This window comes from Pithys albifrons, chromosome 4 (genome assembly GCF_047495875.1).
Source record: "Pithys albifrons albifrons isolate INPA30051 chromosome 4, PitAlb_v1, whole genome shotgun sequence".
NCBI classification, from domain to species: domain Eukaryota; kingdom Metazoa; phylum Chordata; class Aves; order Passeriformes; family Thamnophilidae; genus Pithys; species Pithys albifrons.
In genome coordinates this window covers 5,544,864-5,561,839 of record NC_092461.1, presented here as the reverse complement: position 1 = coordinate 5,561,839, position 16,976 = coordinate 5,544,864, and the positions used below count along the sequence as shown (strand labels likewise).

The following is a 16,976-nucleotide window of genomic DNA, read 5'->3' as shown; positions in this document are numbered from 1 at the left end:
CATTTATCTGGAAAAATATGTGTAAATTAAATTTCAAGAAAGTTCTTAAGCTTTTTTTAAATTTGTTATTGCTCGATAAGTTGCTCATGTCTTGAAGAAATTATGAAGGATTTTCTATGCTTTTGTTACCAAGTACTCTGCTTATTTCCAAGAGAAGCTAAAAGTCTTCAAAGAACTAGGAGAGAGTGTGAATGAGGCAGACTTCAGAGCTAAAAATGCAGTAGATAACTTAGTCTTGTGTTGAACTGCTACTGTAGGTAAAACTCAGGGACTTGTACTAACAGATCATCTCTGAGCATGAGCTTTGGAATCACTTCAGAGGTGGCAAAACCCAAATGGTTTACTTAATTTATTGCACCAAGCCCCTGTGAACTTCATGTAGTGTTCCCCATTTCTGATATTAGTCTTTTGTATTTTTTCAGCATATGAAAAACTGAGATAAGACAAGTTAATTCTCAGCCAGAGGAGGATTAATTAATATTCAGATTGCATTTTCAAATATTAAATATAATATCATGGAAAACTATGGATAAACCTAATCTAAGATTCTGAAAAGCATCTCCAGGATATGGATATCTGCATTACCAGTCCTCTTTAAAAACAGGCATGTTGATACTGTAATGAAACACTCATACAAGCTGTATTAACATGACATATAGGAAGAAAACCCACCTAAACCCACCGTATTTTGTATAAGATAGAATTTACCTTCATGAATACCTACAGACAATAATTCTAAAGCTGTAAAAATTAATGTGTCACCTGAAGTGGGAAGGACTAATGGTTTGTAGACACTGTTACCAGTCATGATACTATTGGTGAAAAGAATGTGGGTTGTGGAGTGGCAGAGATATGGATGGAAAAAAGCTTTCAGGTAAACCACAGGATCCTTTAGAGAAATAAGAAAGTGCAAATATCTTGTCTTTTAATATTTTAAAATATATTTATTATTTTTAAAATGTATATTCTCTGTGTTGCAATGAATCTTCACCATCTGTAGCAGCGAAACATTGTTTTACAAAGAGAAGAGGAGAACATACCTCATATTAAAAACCTGCCTGGAAAAGACAAGCAATACACTTTTCTGATGGACACTCTATTGCCTTGAAAATTTTAAGTTTCATTTAGGAAACTTTGAGGGGAATTTTTCTTATGACAGAAATATATTTCATTTGAACAGTTTCATCATAATTGTAATATTTAACCTGACAATGCAAGTATTAAGCTACAATCTTGTTAGAAATTGTAACTTAAGTCTGCAATCTGTGCTGTACTCTTGTCCTTAGAGATTGCCCTACTCTTCCTCTAGTTCAGTGATGATTCTTTTGGTCTTAATTCAGTCACATGTCATGAGTGACACAACTCCCTGAATACCTAGAACATATAGCCTGGCCAGGAAACCAGGTCTATAGGAGAAAATTACTATGCTTAATTTAATTCTGACTGCCATGAGCTAGTTATAATAATAGAGCTGCCCACTAGTGAAGCAATTCTTACTGTTTTATTGAAGCACATGAAACATTTAAGTAAAAAAAAATGCCAGAATGATTGCTTTAAGTTAAAGAGAAATATTGAAGTGAATGGTATTGCCATTTCCAAATATTTTTCTTGATTTATATTCTGTTGTTTGTGTTTCTTAATTTCTGACAGGTTGCCACTTCCACCTGAAATAAGAAGAAAAATGCAGGGATGACAATTTCTTCATGCTGGAAATTCTGTATTTTACACATTTCTCCTAAGGTAACATATTTAGTCCTCTACAGATTGTTTTACTTAAGGCCAACAGTCCTTACTGATCCCTGTGATGGTTGACTGAGTGATAAATACTCCATACACAATCCAGCCAAGGCTCCAGATCAGTAATAATGTCCAACTTTGACACCTATAAGTGTCATAGAAGATGGGTATGGCTGGGGAGGGTGGTCTTTTCATCCCTGATTGACTGCACACTGTTATTTTGTGTTAGGCTGCCACTTGAGAAGAGCCTGGACAGCAACTCTCAGGTATCCTAACTGAACACTTTCCTCTCAGAAGGAAGATCCAGACCAATGGTCTTCATTTATTCTTTCATCTGCTACAGGGCATACTGATGCTTTCCTTTTCATTGCTCCAAAGATACATCTGGTGTCTTGGTGTTCAATATCATTTCCCTGCAGACCACAGTGTGAAACACTTCGACAATCTATTTTTTGTAATCGAGACATCCAGTGTAGGTGTTGTGGTGCAGCGTGTGAAGCAAATGTTGACTGTGTTAGCAAGCCCAGACATCTGGGCATGTGTGAGCTCTCTGCTGTAATATGCACAGCAGACACAGGAGCCAACTCTACATTCTGATTAAAAAAATGAATTTTAACATCTACTGTAATGGGAGCAGGGTCTTTCTTCTGGGTTCTTTGTGCAGGGTAGAAAAAATCTTTTAGTGGTAATGGACCAAGACACAATGAATTAACTGTAGTAAGAAATCACTGCTGGGCCTAGTTGGTATCTCCTGCATCTTAATCATGTGCTCGAGAGAGAAAAAAAGAGACAAGCTCACATGCTAATCATTTATTGTGTCTGACTGTATTTTCTTTCTTTCAGAGTTCCATTTTCTTTCTTTTGCTCTAAATTTTTGATGTATGGTGTACTGCCATGTTTTCCTCATTTTCTGTCATCATTTACTAAATCAGGAGACAAATTCCACTGTTTTAACCACTGTGTGAAGCTGAATAATTTTGGGTTTTCTTAAACATACATAGTGCACTTATCATACTATTCTGGAAGCCTGGCTTTTCCCATGCATTCCAATGGTGATCTCCATTTCCTCTGCTCTAATCAACACCATCAGGACAGCAAAAAAAAAATCTGCTTCCTATTTGTTTTAAAATTCTCCTCCATTTTTATGTATTTAAGACACTTTGAAAAAGTTTTTAAATGCCAAGCCACCAAAAAGACCCTTGGTTCTGTGGAGGATGCTTTTCACAGAAATAGTTCCATTGCCTTCAGTTTTGCTCTGAGACAGGCATAAGTGCGATGGAGGGGGAAAATTGTTCCACAAGAAAGAGTGAGATTGGATCCAAGGTTACTCATCAGGTGCAGCATGTCAGGATTGAAGCATCCCTGTGTGTTTCAGTCAGGTTTTAGAGTATCTTTTTAGTTTCTCCTGAAACACAACCTTCTCAGCATTTATTTCTTGACATTGAATTTCTGGACCTGGCATCCTGAATCTCAGTCCTTTTAAGTTTGGGGAGGGGGTCTCATGAAGTTTCTGGCCCCAAATATGTGCTTAAGGGATGACTGGCAACTCTTAAGGACCGTGGCATTTTACAGGCTCAGTACCATAAATTAGGGTGATATTCCACTAGAAAAACATGCATAAATAGAGATTACTTATATGATAGTGTGAACTCATCCTTCCTTATTTTTTTTTGTCATTAAAACCTCTTGATCTTACTCAATTGCTTAGTGTACTTTAGTAGAATTGGAAAAGAATAGAGTGTCATATTGCAGAACCGTAGCAAGTTATTATGGTCACGGTCTCTCCTCTGACTATTTGCAAATTAGCATTTTGCTAACAGGGGAAGCATATGCTAGATTAAAACAAGGAGGGTTTTTTCCCTTTCCTTCTTTCCTTTTTTTATTTTTTTTAAGAAAGGCAGAAAAGGCAAAAATTACACTCTTCAGTTTTGTTGTGAAATATCTCTACTTTTCAGGGAAATATGTTTTCTGGATGGATTGCCACCTGCCGAGTACACTATACATCTTTGTTAAATTATTTTCTGTCTCTGCAGAAATAGCAGTTTAGTTTTGTAGTATTTTTTAAACAAAATGACTGAGCATTTAGCACAATTACGCTCAGCACTATAATCTTTTTTTTTCTTCTTTTGTTGAGCCATCCTTTAACAGGGAATAAAAAATGAGACACACTGTAAGCTATTTTGCATAAATGAATAATTATGATTGCCACATATTGCCAATTGTAATTAGAGATAATAATGCTAGGGTTTTGGAGCTTTTACTCATGCATTGCTTTTCCAAGCAAAACGGAACTTTTGTAACGTTCATCCAGTCAAGAGAACAGATTGGGTTTTCTCCTCTCACCAAGGACACACACACACGCAGACACACACACATATGCTTTCCTTTTTTCCCACTGCATTATTTTTTAAAATGATACCTTTAATTAGCTGAAGGTAAATAAGTAAATAAACGACACACTATAAATAGTAGGCTCTTAGCAAAATTAGAGGCACATTACAGATAACACACTTTTGGGACTTGCAGATCACTTAGCAAGTCGTCTGAGCATTAGATGGAAACTGGCAGCTGCTCACACTTAGCAACCAAAAATGCTGTAGGTAGTGTGTGCATGTGCAGATCATTTAAGGGATCAGTTTACCTTATTTACATTCCAGAACCTTTGGGATTTGAGGAGGGATTGGGTTTTTTTGTTTGTTTGTTTTGCTTTGTGGGGAGTGGGGGCTGATCCCTGCAAACTGCTGAGTTAAGGAGCACTGGTGGACATACCTGCTCCCGGGGCAAGTCATTCACTACTGTGGTGGTAAAACCTGCACTTTGTGCAGTTCTTGGACACTGTGCATCCACATTGACATGAGAACTTGGCATGGTGCTACACTAAAAAACAATGCTGTTTAACCAGGTGTGGAGTGCTGGCTTATTACTTTTGCCAGCAGCTTTGTTTTGCTTGGACTGCAGAGCCTTGTATGAATTCAAAGCCATTGCAATATTGCTGAAGAAGCTTTCTGAGATGTGTAACTAACCATAATGCTGCATCTCCAGGGCACTGAATGAATGCTGCAAACAAACTGTACTTTGCAACTGTCTCATTTTCCTAGGAAAAATGGACCAACTTCTGGAATTGTTGTTCAGCTCCCAGTCTCAGTGGGAGTTCTGTCTGAGCACAGACAGACGAGAGCCTAAACAATGAGCATTAAATCTGGCCCCTTCATCTCAGGATCTCACAATTCTTTTGGAAATGTTAACAAATTAAGGTTCACAACCCCCACCCTATAAAATAACACTGTTCCTTTTTTTCGCAGATGAGCAAAGAGGATCATGAATCAAGGACAACAACAAGAGTTACAGATCAGAAATCTGACTCTGGAGTAAGCTGCTTCATCATCATTGTTTATTATTTTCCATAGCCCTGTTAGTCCCCCAGTCTTTCATCATGCCTCTCAAGAGTTCATAACTAGAGTTGAGGGCGTTTGGACATGATTTTCCACATGGATTATTTGATGCATTTTCCTCATTCTGCATATCCTGACTTGACTTTGTCACTTAAACCCTAATTGGAAGGGTGCTGCAGTCATTACAGGTTACAAATCCTGCTGTTTTGCCTACCACGGAATGATTTAAATGCAAACATAATCTCTGTTCCTTGCCCTGCAGAAGGTTTCATGTGGCAGCACATCTCACAATTAGGCCACACCTAGCTGAAATCTCCCAAAGGAGTGCTCTGGAAACTATTATCCTCTTTAGGGATTGGTAATAACTTGGCATAGATAAAAATAGTGGGGAAAGGAGACCCAGTACTCTCTTAAAGTGTACACTGAATTTTTTTAATGGGATTTGAAAATGATCAGGTTGTTGTTGCTGCTATTTCTCCTGGACATCCAGGGATGTATCAAAATGCTCCCCAAGTTGTTTGTCCTTATCACATAGCCTAATTTTATTCTTTTAGTGCAGAATCTATGTGATATCTTCATAAACTAGAATTTTAGTAGAGTTTTAATAGAATTTTAATAGAGTTTTACAGGCTCATGTGTTACCACCTCTTCACTATTCAAAATCTCAGCAATGTTATGGTAACAAAAAAACCCCAGCTTTTGAAAAGGGTAGTATTAGAAAAATGTTTTCTGTATTTAACTTGCTTTAATATAGTGTGTTTGCTACCTACATGAATTCCTCGTTGCTCTTCCCATTTCCCTTCTATCCATTGTTCTCCATTCTCACTCCCTCATCTTCTTCCCTGGGTACACATTTCTTGAAACCTCATTCCCTTCTTTTCTCTTAGCTGAATATTCTGTATCATTCCTTTCTTTTACTAAGCAGATTCACAACACGGTCATTTTCTTCCAGTTGATTCTTTCTCTACAAGGAACTTCTCCAGGCTGTAAGTTTGCTGATTTTCTCACAGTAACCACTCAAAATCATGTGCTCATTCTTTATTTGGAAAGCTGTTAAATGTTGTCTGGGCTTTCATCATGTGGTGGTTCAGTACTTTTTCTGTCTTTTTTGTTTTGTTGGGGTTTTTTTCTAGACAAATACCCTCCAATGCTATTACAGCCTTTCAGATAATGCTGCAAATATCAATTTTATATCCCTTTAATTAAAGCATGGCACCTCTTCCATTTGTATTGCTTGGACAGGTATATTCACTTCCAATGTTTCTTAGCTTACGTTTCACTGCTTTTAAGTTAATTTTCAAACTATTTTATTCTGCCCTTCATTTGTAGGAGAAATTCGACAGAAACATTCAGGGCTACTCCATTGCCTACATTTCAAAGCCTTCTTTAAAATTCTCTTTGCCTTCCTACATTTCTCCAAATTTCACAATTTTAGACCTATTGTTCACTGCTTATCCCTCTCATCAGTATTTTCTCTATGTTTTCTTTTACTTTCTAGATATGCTATCCATTTGTTAACCATTAAAAACTTCCTTTCTATTGCAGTCGTGATCTCTTGCAGCTCTAATCATATTAATATTTGTGTGATGCTGATTGCCATGGAGATCTCAGTCTAGGACTGGCTCTCTTAAGCATTGTGACAGCACAAGTGAAAAGTTAATATCACTTCAGTTTGTTGTCCTGTGCTACACTTCTCATCATCTGAAATCAAACACCTGCAAATTTAACTATCCTGCAACCTCATTATAGAGTTTGTTCAACTGGTCTTTACTCCTCACGTGTAGCATGACCAAACCTTGCAAGGTTGTCCAAATAAACTCCAGTCTTAATTAGTCAAGATCACACTTTATTTTTCTTATATCATTACATGCAAAGATCCCTGTCTAATAATTTCTAATGAGCCTGAGGATTATAAGGTTCAAGGAACAGGGCACTGCAGTGGTCTCTGGTTCTCTTCATTAATTTTGGACTACTCGGTGCAAGTTCACGCATATCCAAGCTGACCATTCTATCTCAGTTATATTAATTCCCTTCAGTACAAAATCAAGGCCAAAGACATGGAAGTATAGGTAGAAAAGAAGAGAAGGGGTCTAATAGGAGGGTTGCAAGTGCCTATTATTTTAGGAAATTTTTCAAAAGAGAAACGTGACGAGGAATTACAGGTTACAATGATGCTGAGAGAAGGTGCAATTTGCTTTTTCAGTTTGTTGGATGAATGGAGAAAAGAGAGTAAAATAATTTGGATGGACCTAAAGAAAAAAAAATGTTTAGCTTTCCTCACCCAAACATAAAAGATTTCAGTTAAATGGCATCTTGAATGACAGAATCACAGGCTAGTTGGAGTTGGAAGGGATCTCTGAAGGTCATCTGGTCCAGTCCCTCTGCTTAAACAAGGCCCTTTATAACAAGCTGCCCAGGACTATTTGTAGATGGCTTTTGAATGTCTCCAAGAATGGATACTCTTTCATCTCTCTGGGCAGCCTGTGTCAGTGCTCAGTCATCCTCACAGCAATAAAGAAGTGTTTCCTGATATTCAGAGGGAACTTCCTGTGTTCCAGTTTACGCTGTTGCCTCTGATCTTGTCACTGGGCACTACTGGGAAGAGCCTGGCTCCTTTTTCTTTATCAAACCTCCCTTCAGATATTTATATACATTAAAATATCCCACTGAGATTTCTGTCTTCTAGACAGAACAGTCCTAGCTGTCTCAATCTTTCCTCAGATGATGATGATGCTCTAGTCCCTTCATCATCTGAGTGGCCCTTTGCTGGACTCTCTCTGGTGGCCCCAAATCTCTGTTATCTTGCAATTGTTCAAAGCACTTAGCCCTTTCCCTTAAAAATGTATATTCAGATTAAACTATCTCACTATTTAATCACAAATGTGTAAATAGCTTTTATCAACCCAAATAATTTTCCAAATGACAAAATATTACCATTTTTCTTTAGTTAAAATACATCAATGGACTTTTTTTTAAAATAGACTACAGATTTCTGTGCAATATTGGTACAATTCCTAGATAATTTCAATAAATAAATACAATCACTCCTGGTTTCCAAAGGTGCAACTCTATTGAGATTTTAAAATTGATTATAATACCATGTAAATATATTGTGTTCCTCATTTCCAGGAACTGAATTTTAGCATTCATACTTATTTGCTTTTCTTGATGTCATTCACAAATATGAGGCTCTTAGTGTTTATAATATTAGCAATTATTATTAATTATTTTCATTGTTAGGGGAATTTTTCTAAGTGAGGTAAACACAAGTAAACACCCTAGTGAGAGAAAAAAAAAACCTACAACTTTTTCCTGCTAATGTTGGTGTATCCTTTATTTAAAAGATATACTCCATCCTCACTTTCTGGCTGTCTTGATAAACATATGAGCAAGAAATAGTGTTTGACTGGAAGCTTATGTTTGCCTTGTCTTTTAAATTAAATCTAAAAATCTCTTCAAAAATATGAATTCAGTATTTCCCTTTTTCTTATTTTCTGGTTAGCTGTATTTTTTTTTTTTTGCCTGCAATGACAAAGCCATGAAAAAAGACAGCAATCCCCTTGCTTCATGTGATATAATTCCACACTCTGAGTGCGAATACTGGCAGATCAGCAGAATGAGCCATCTGCAAGCTATAAGCTGTGTCTTTGCATGAGTAGATTTAGGATTAAAAAAAAAATTGTCTGACCTGGAAGCCAAACATTACTTGGCATCTTTACTTAGAGATCCCTGCAAGGCCAGCCAGTGCTTGTGCTGAATTTGTGTCCTTTCTAAAATATATGTCCCTCCCTCTTGCCATCATTTTTTTGCAGTACATATGCATAAGCACACACACACAGGGCTGCACCACAGGCCACCTCATAGATTCTGTACTACAGTTTAATGAATATCAGATTTCCTAGTTAGTCTCTGTTGGATTGCTGTGCTGGTGAATAATGAATATCATACTGCAGGGTTAATCCCAAGTGGCTAGTTTCTTGGGTTTAACAGGCTGGGTGTTAGTCCTGAAATGCTTGTAAATGTCTACAGTTCATGCATTGTACTGTGTAGGAACATGCACTTCTAAATCCTCACCTTTTTCCTGCCAGCAACTCCCACTGAAGTCAAAGGACATAGTCAAGGATGTAGCACAAGATGGATTTGTTCCTATAGTCTTCCCTCCCCTCTCTGCATCCCGATTATCTCCCAAACTGCTGAAGTCCCACCTCAAACAGCAGAGTTATTATGCACGCTGCTTGTTTTTGCCTTTTCATGAGTTGCTGTCTCCCTTCTAAGCTTGATCTGCTGTCTGTAACACCTTGGTCCTCTGAGTTATACCTTGCACCTTTCACTAATGAAGTCGTTGGCAAAATTCCCATTGACTTGATTCAGAGAATGATCCAGCTGAAATAATGCTGACTCCTGAGAGCTCCTGAGCCCTTGTGGCATAAATGTGACCTGCAGAGCCACAGAAATCGTAAAGATTTGTCCTTAGATTATAGAACATTTGGGACAGCTGGGGGGTGTCTTTTCAAATGGTTCGTGGAGTCCCATTTTCAGATGACACAAAAACTCAAACTTGAGGTACAAGCAAGAAGCGTAGATTAGCCATTTGCTTTTGTTGCCCTTGTGCAGATGCATGTAGGAAGGAACTAGAGCAATACCTTTAAATCCTTTTTTCCCCCTGTAGTTTGTCTTTTTGGCTTCCTTGTCTATTCGTCCCATTGGGAGAACTAGAATCTGATCAAACCTCTCCAACTGTTCTAGCTAAAAGCTACTACCTACATAGGGTACATTTTCTGTGCTCCTGTGCCTGCTTTAAAAAAGACCTGCTTTGAATTGCATTAAAATTTGCCCTCCCATTTACTTCAATGACTGCAAAACCAGACTAAAACAAAAGCAAATGAAAAAAAGTCTTCTCCAACATTGAAAGATATTGAGGTTTATTTAACATGAAACACTTTATTGCACAATCCTTCTCCTGCAATTGCAACGAGCACTACTGCTTCCTAACTGCTCTTTTAATGTATAGACTGTGACAAGTTAAAGATGGTCTTGGGTCTTGGGCCTGTAGGTGACAATATCCTTGCAGAACAAAAAGAAAAAGCAAGTCACTGGCCATGATAATAAGGTGTGATATAGGCATAATAGGTAATGAGATAGAAATATTTGGTATCTAATTGTATGAACATAGACTGTGGAAAATAGACCTACAAAAGGAGATTTCATCATCCCAAAGTAGGGTGTAGTGGTGCATCTGTTATGGGGAAAGGGTAGTGCTTTGAAGGCTTGTTCTGGTGAGCTTGGCACCTGCTTGTGTGAGTCTGGGAAACACAGGCAGTGTTTGGGAGGGCAAAGTTGACCTTCTTTATGCTTTCCCCCTCCATACATCTTACTGACTTAGAGCATTTCCCTTCAAACTGTGTGCACTATTGGCCATCTATGGAATGGTGCCTCTGTTCTGCCCACACAGATATTTATGCAACATTCAACTTCGTGCTTCATGACATTTAAATGACAGAGTGCTGAGTTGTGGCTCGCTGTAATAATGTGGTCTCTGCTCTACCTGCCCTCTAAAGGCTGAGGCCGTTTTGAGCAAACTGACCAATTATTCAATTTAGGGAGTGTTAGCAGAAATGCTACAACAGAAGCAGCCAACAAGTTTCTAAAGCATATGCTGGTACCAAAACAACTCCAGGTATCTAATGATAAGCAACCAATCAGCCTCATATGAGCACTTTGCTTCCACTCTGTGTCGTACCTTCACTCACTTTTTCCCTTCCACGAGAAGTTAAGGATGCAGAACAGCATTTAATGCCAACAATAACCACATCCTGCCTTTCAGCAGAGGGAACAGCAGGTAAGTTTTCAAAAACAGAACCTGGAAATTGGATATCCAAATAGGTACTTAACTATATGTCTACTGTGCTAATTTCCTAAGGAGCTTAATGTTAGTCCTGGAGTTTGAGGTCAGGCAGGACAGCAGGAGAGGCAGCCACGTTAAGGGTCAAGGGCCCCAGGAGGTGGAAACTTCTGCCCATTCCCTGATTCATTTAGGTCAGACAGTGCTTACCAAGAGCTGAGAAAGCTCATTAGGATGGGGAACTAGAGGAGAGATGTTGGCTTTAGAGCAAAGGGAACTGCAGCATGGGAAAATGGCCCCTGAAGCTCCTGTTTTGTGAGAGATGGTTTCTTTTTCTTTTCTTCTTCCTTTTTTTTCCCCCTGAATTAATAAAGTGTGCCTGAGGGAAGAGCCTGAAAAAGATTTTGGCAGGATGTTAGTCCTTCCTGGGTTAGGGAAACAAGCCAATAGCCTTACAGGCAGCTGACTCTTTAATCATATATTTAGTATCTGGGAGAAAAGTATTCTGAGGTAGTTAAGTGACCTCTAGAACCGAAACCTATTTTAAATGTTACTCAGAGATTTAGGAACCCGGGTACACCATATGAAGCCCATCATAGCCTTTCTAAGGGCTCAAAATTTTAAAGGTGCTTCAATCCCCAAACTTTTTGTTTTTTAATTTATGATCCTGTGGCATTTTGTAACTGAGAATTTGGATTCTGTATGACATTCTCCAGTTTGAAAATATTAACTTGGACTTTCTGTTCCCAAAACTCCAAGTGGGCTCAGTTGGTTTCACAGGTATTCAGACCTTTTAACAACCTTTCAAAGCACAGAACTATGGATATAGATAGTAGAACAGAGACTTCTGTTGCCCAGCTTAGGTCAAAGTATGAATGAAAACAAAATATGTTATTTCTCTGTTCAATGAGTTCTTGCAGCCCCAATCCAGACTGGATCTGCAGAATGATATTGCCTTCTGCACCTTATTACTGAGGAAGTCTATCTCAGATTGACAGTGACTACTCACTCGTCCACACATTTCTAAAAACACCTTAAAGGGCTTTAGGAACACGGGCCATGTGAGCACCAGAAAAAGAAGAAATATTGGGAACCAAATTGTGAATGTGAATATGTGTAACCATGTGCTGCAGTTATAGAAAATGTTAAAGGAAAGCCTTTATTAAATCTGAAGTTCAGTAGCTTAAGTTCTGACCTTAAGAAGAAATACAATCACTCATACATTGCTTTTGGTTCCTAATTTAAAAACTTTTCCAATTATCAGAAAGTGCTGGAAATTAAATCACTTTTTTTTTTAATTAATAAAAATATTGGGAGAAGTGGAAAATTATGTGAAATCTCTAGTAAGAGACCTTGTTGGAGAGGTTCTTTCAGCAAAAGTAATAAAATAATCTTCTAGAGGAATTCTCTGATGAGACAAAAGAAAACTAAAATGACAGAGCATGTAGTGCCACCATAGAAATTTGGAGCATATTTTTTAAAAAGGGAATTCTTCTGAACTTATTTTATGCCTTCACTGTCAGGGATCCATTTAATCACAGGAGCAGGAAACCTAATACACTGGTAGCCGTCTGTTTTTCAGATTTATTTATTTTGAGTTTGCATTTGAAATTGTTTGAAACATGACACAGAACATCACTTGGCAAAAACCATGCCTTGGGTGAGTAGCGCCCCTAAGAAAATCAGACAAGTTCTGACCACAGCTCCAAAGAAGAGGAGGAGGAGGAAGCAGACAGTCAGCTACTGATTCAGACAGAGCACAAAATTCCAGCACAATTAAGCAGGAACAGGAGTGGTGGCAGAGAAGAAAGTTTGCACTGGGTGTGCTGGCATGGGGCAATACCAGGTTATCATATTGTAGCTAAGCCAGGAGAAGCTGCTGCCAGCAAAACCAAACCTAGTTTGCTGCTTTGGCTGAAAACTTAAATATCAACACCCTTTAATTATGCACAAAAAGATAAACAAAGCTAGCAGCTTTAAACTACTGTTATTAATTGCACCAAATGTTAGTGAAAGGTTGAATTATTCATAGTTATAGTTCTCAGGGGTTTCTTGATTAAGGGAAACAAGGAGAATTTGATTTGAATATCTCGTCTCACATAGCTTTCTCAGTTTGCCTAATCCAAGAAACAGGGATATATTTTACATGTCAGATCTGCACAAAATGCATGTATCTGCTAGTTCCTTAGCAACCTTCTGGGATATGCCTGCATCTACTCCCATAAACTCTGCCTATCAGAAACCATTTCCAGTGGGTTTCCAGGGATCAGTGGATTTTGTCGCAATAATAATACCATTCATGTGCAGTTAGAGTAAATAATTTTATTTACTTACAGGATCATTGCTGTGTTTTGGGTTTTATTGAAATGTTTCCCTGGGAAAATATTATATAAACACACTTCATTAAGAGCCCTCTATATGAATGAAGAAGGCCGTAAGCTGTACTAGCTGTATATAATTTTGTAATAACTGAAAACAAATAACGCCCATTTAGAAGTGCAGTTGTTCTTGTCATAACCCTGGCCCTCTTTCCTTTCTGCTTTTTATGTAGCAGCCAAAATTAGCATAAACTTCTGAAAAAGAAGATTTTAAAAGAACAATATATCTATACAGTTGGTGCAATTTCCTCTTTGAAAAGAGAAATCACATTTCAGTTATCCTTACACCGCATGTGCTTTAGATTTATCATTGTGGTGTAATATATGAGTGATCTAAACCTTATCAAATAACTTTGTACTTTGGTAGCTTGCATATGGTAACAGAATATGGGACTCAGTTGTATAATTTTTACTCCTGTGAGTAGTGGAAACTAGCTAGAGCAAGGAGTAAGGGTCCCTTGCCTGAGACTGTTTTCCCAATTCAAATGGGGCTCAAAATGTTCGCTGCAATCAGGAGTGTGTGGGTCTCTTCCAGTAGCTTATGTAGTACATGTGGAAGTCTGCGCTGAATCTGACTGAAGAGCTTCTGTTTAGCTGCTCTTGCTTCTGTCAATGGTGTTTTGACACTGAATACATCATGGGATTATTTATTTGGTGTATCCAGTATTCTTTCACAAATAGGAGCTTCAAGACTGGACCTCCTTACTTCTGGTGAAGCTGATGGAGCTTAGCCTAAGTCCCTGGGGAATTTTTTACAGGGGCAGCAGTGAAAGGACAAAGTGGAATGACTTTGAACTAAGAAAAAAAAAAAGGTGGGTTTGAATAAGGTATTAGGAAGAAATGGTGGTGAGGCACTGGAACAGGTGGCCCAAAGAAGCTGTGGATGCCCTGTCCCTGGAAGATTTCAAGGCAAAGTTGGGTGGTGCCCTGGGCAACCTGACCTAGAGGAAGATGTCCTTGCCCAAGCTCCCTTCCAACCCAAACCATTCTATGATTCTATTCTATTCATGGCAACTGAAAATATAATCTATTAGTGGTAATAAACAGCTGGAAGAATCCTGTCTTTTGAAGTCACTAAAGGCTTTACTGTTTCCTTTGCAAAGCCAAATTCACAACAAAGCTTTTGGTTTTGTTTTTTTTAATATAAGGATGAGAAAAACTCATATTTATGTTCAACTTTGTTTTACAAGCAAGTGACGAGTCATAGTACTTTTAATCAAATTTAAGTATGCCAAGACCTAGAAGGACCTACCAAAAATCAGATAGGTCAGATATACAAATACCTGTTCAAATGAATATAGAGACAGTCTCTAGAGATAGAAATGATATATATATATATGAGTATATATATTAAATTTATAGAATGCATATATAGAGACATAGATTTCCATAGCCATTGAAATAGTTGTACAAAACTTTGACATGAAAATAAATGACCAATATTTTATGTAATGAATACACTAGCTGTCCATCCACACATTTGTGTAATAAGGGTGAAATTTCCTTATCAAAATTAATAGCATGTTTAATAGCATGAGAATAGGATCTTTAAGTAGCTTTTAAATATGATAAAAATTGGAGTTTACCTTTCATGTATTAGTTTCTATACAAAATGCAGGAAGGTTTAGTCCAGGGTTACCTACTTTCCCAACCCAATAGATGGTATTTCTGTGGCTAGGATCACAAGACATTCTTGAGAGATGAGAAATCTCCTAATGTGGGTTTTAAGAAAAACATGACAAATTTCCAGCAGAGTTCCCATTTCCTCATATGATGATGCTGGGCTGGGCATGAAGCTTAGCTCCCCAGGCAAACTATTCATTGTAGCTCTTGATAGCTCACTTCAACCAGATCTGTGATCCTGTTGATCCTATTCTCCACCTGAGTGGTTGCCTGGTCACCTGGTTCAGAGGATGAACCTTCTAAAAATAAAGTCATAAATGACTGATACAGGTAGCTTGGGCCAAAGGACAAATAAGAGGCATGTAAGAGTTTTCATGAGATGTATGTCGTTTGATTGTGCTCATGATGGGGCTCTCTGTCCCCTTTGTTATTTTCCTTTACACTGTCACTGGGGGCTTCTCAGCCAGGTAGGAGTGTTTGTGTCAACCAGCCCTATGTTGACATCTTTGGCATGTCTGTGCTGTGCAATGATGTGGTGCAGAAGTGCTGGGATTAACCTTGCCCTCAGCTGTTACATCCACACTGTGTTGCAGCTTCACGCAGAGATACTGGCTTGAGTCCCATCAACAGTATATTGCAATTGTTCCATGACCCAGCTCTAAGAATTCTTCCCTAGATTTACTGTGATAATTTGGTCATTGTTACTCACATGTTTGTCATTTTAGATCATTTCAGCATATAACCCCATTTTAGTTGAGACGTAATTATACAAACTCAGGCCAGCAAGTAGTGACTGAGGCAATAATTATCAAATCCTGAGCTCCACACCAGTACTAAGAAAAGCATAAAAGTTAGTGTGGCTGGTAAACTTAATACTATTAAGTTGGTTTTTTGAAACCCTCAGAAGTGGGTTTCAGCTAAGTGGAGACAACCCATGTGCTCTCTGGAAAGTCTTGTGCTGCTCTGTCAGGGGAATTGATAAAGGATTGATTGACCAGCTTTGTCCTGAATAAGGATGATCATTTGCTTCTTAAACTTCCACTCAGTGTTTTGGCAAGCAGAAATCCTGTACTAGTGCCAAATCTGTAATTACTTTACAAACAGCGATGACATGTATGCCTGTTCTGCATGATTCTATTTTGTTGCTTCTTCTGTTGGCTATGAACTCAGACAATAGGAACCTCATCCCTGCATCTGTCTCTCAGCAAGGTGGGCTTTAACATAGGCTTTGAACAGGTTTCAAGGAGGAAGGGGGGAAATACATCAAAGCAAGAAAAAGGAAAAATACATGAAAATACTGACTTGGAAGACATTGGGGGGGAAAAAAAGAACAGCAAGTGCATTCTCAATGGTAACAAAGGTCTTATTGCTGTAGTGCACTTTGCATGTGCATTGGGACCATTGCAAGGTGGAGACCATCTTTGCTGCAAAAAGCTGCCACAGTGTCTCAGTACATCTTAAAATATATGGATTGTGCCACATGATGTAGCACTGATCAGTTTATAAGGGTCTGGCTTCTGCCTCTGTTCTGTTCTATTCTATTCTATTCTATTCTATTCTATTCTATTCTATTCTATCCTTTACCATTGGAACATTTAATAAATAGCTAAACCAAATAAAACTTAACAAGAGAATATTCTTTCTTCTTGTCTCATATGGTGAGAATAGGGTAGGCAATACGTAATTTTATTTTAAGAAGGTTTCATTTGTTTCTTCTGTGTCCTCAGTTTATAAATGTGCATGGAATTAATTCATCATCTTCAGACAGAGGATCCTCAAATGAGGACTTTACCTTTTTTGTACAGTTGATTACAATGTTACTACAATCAACAGAACTCCATCATAGTCCAGCTCACAGCTTTATTCTAATTTCTTGACAGGTTTGCTTCACTGCTTCTGTGTGTGTATAAATGGACACATATGCATATATGCACAATGTATCAAGTCAGCCAAAATATTCATTGTCGTGGAGTAAAGAGGGGTCAGTGACCTGTAAGTGCCTCG

The 16,976-nt window shown here is 38.1% G+C and overlaps 1 long non-coding RNA gene across 1 annotated transcript in view; it reads right to left on the bottom strand.

Annotated features, from left to right (window-relative positions):
* Positions 1-1,588: 1,588 nt before the first annotated feature.
* The window catches only part of LOC139670831 (uncharacterized), a 112,829-nt gene continuing 97,441 nt past the window's right edge, over positions 1,589-16,976 (bottom strand). The window contains exon 3 of the long non-coding RNA XR_011697581.1: positions 1,589-1,664. This is a non-coding gene — a long non-coding RNA (uncharacterized lncRNA). The remainder of the gene's footprint in view (positions 1,665-16,976) is intronic.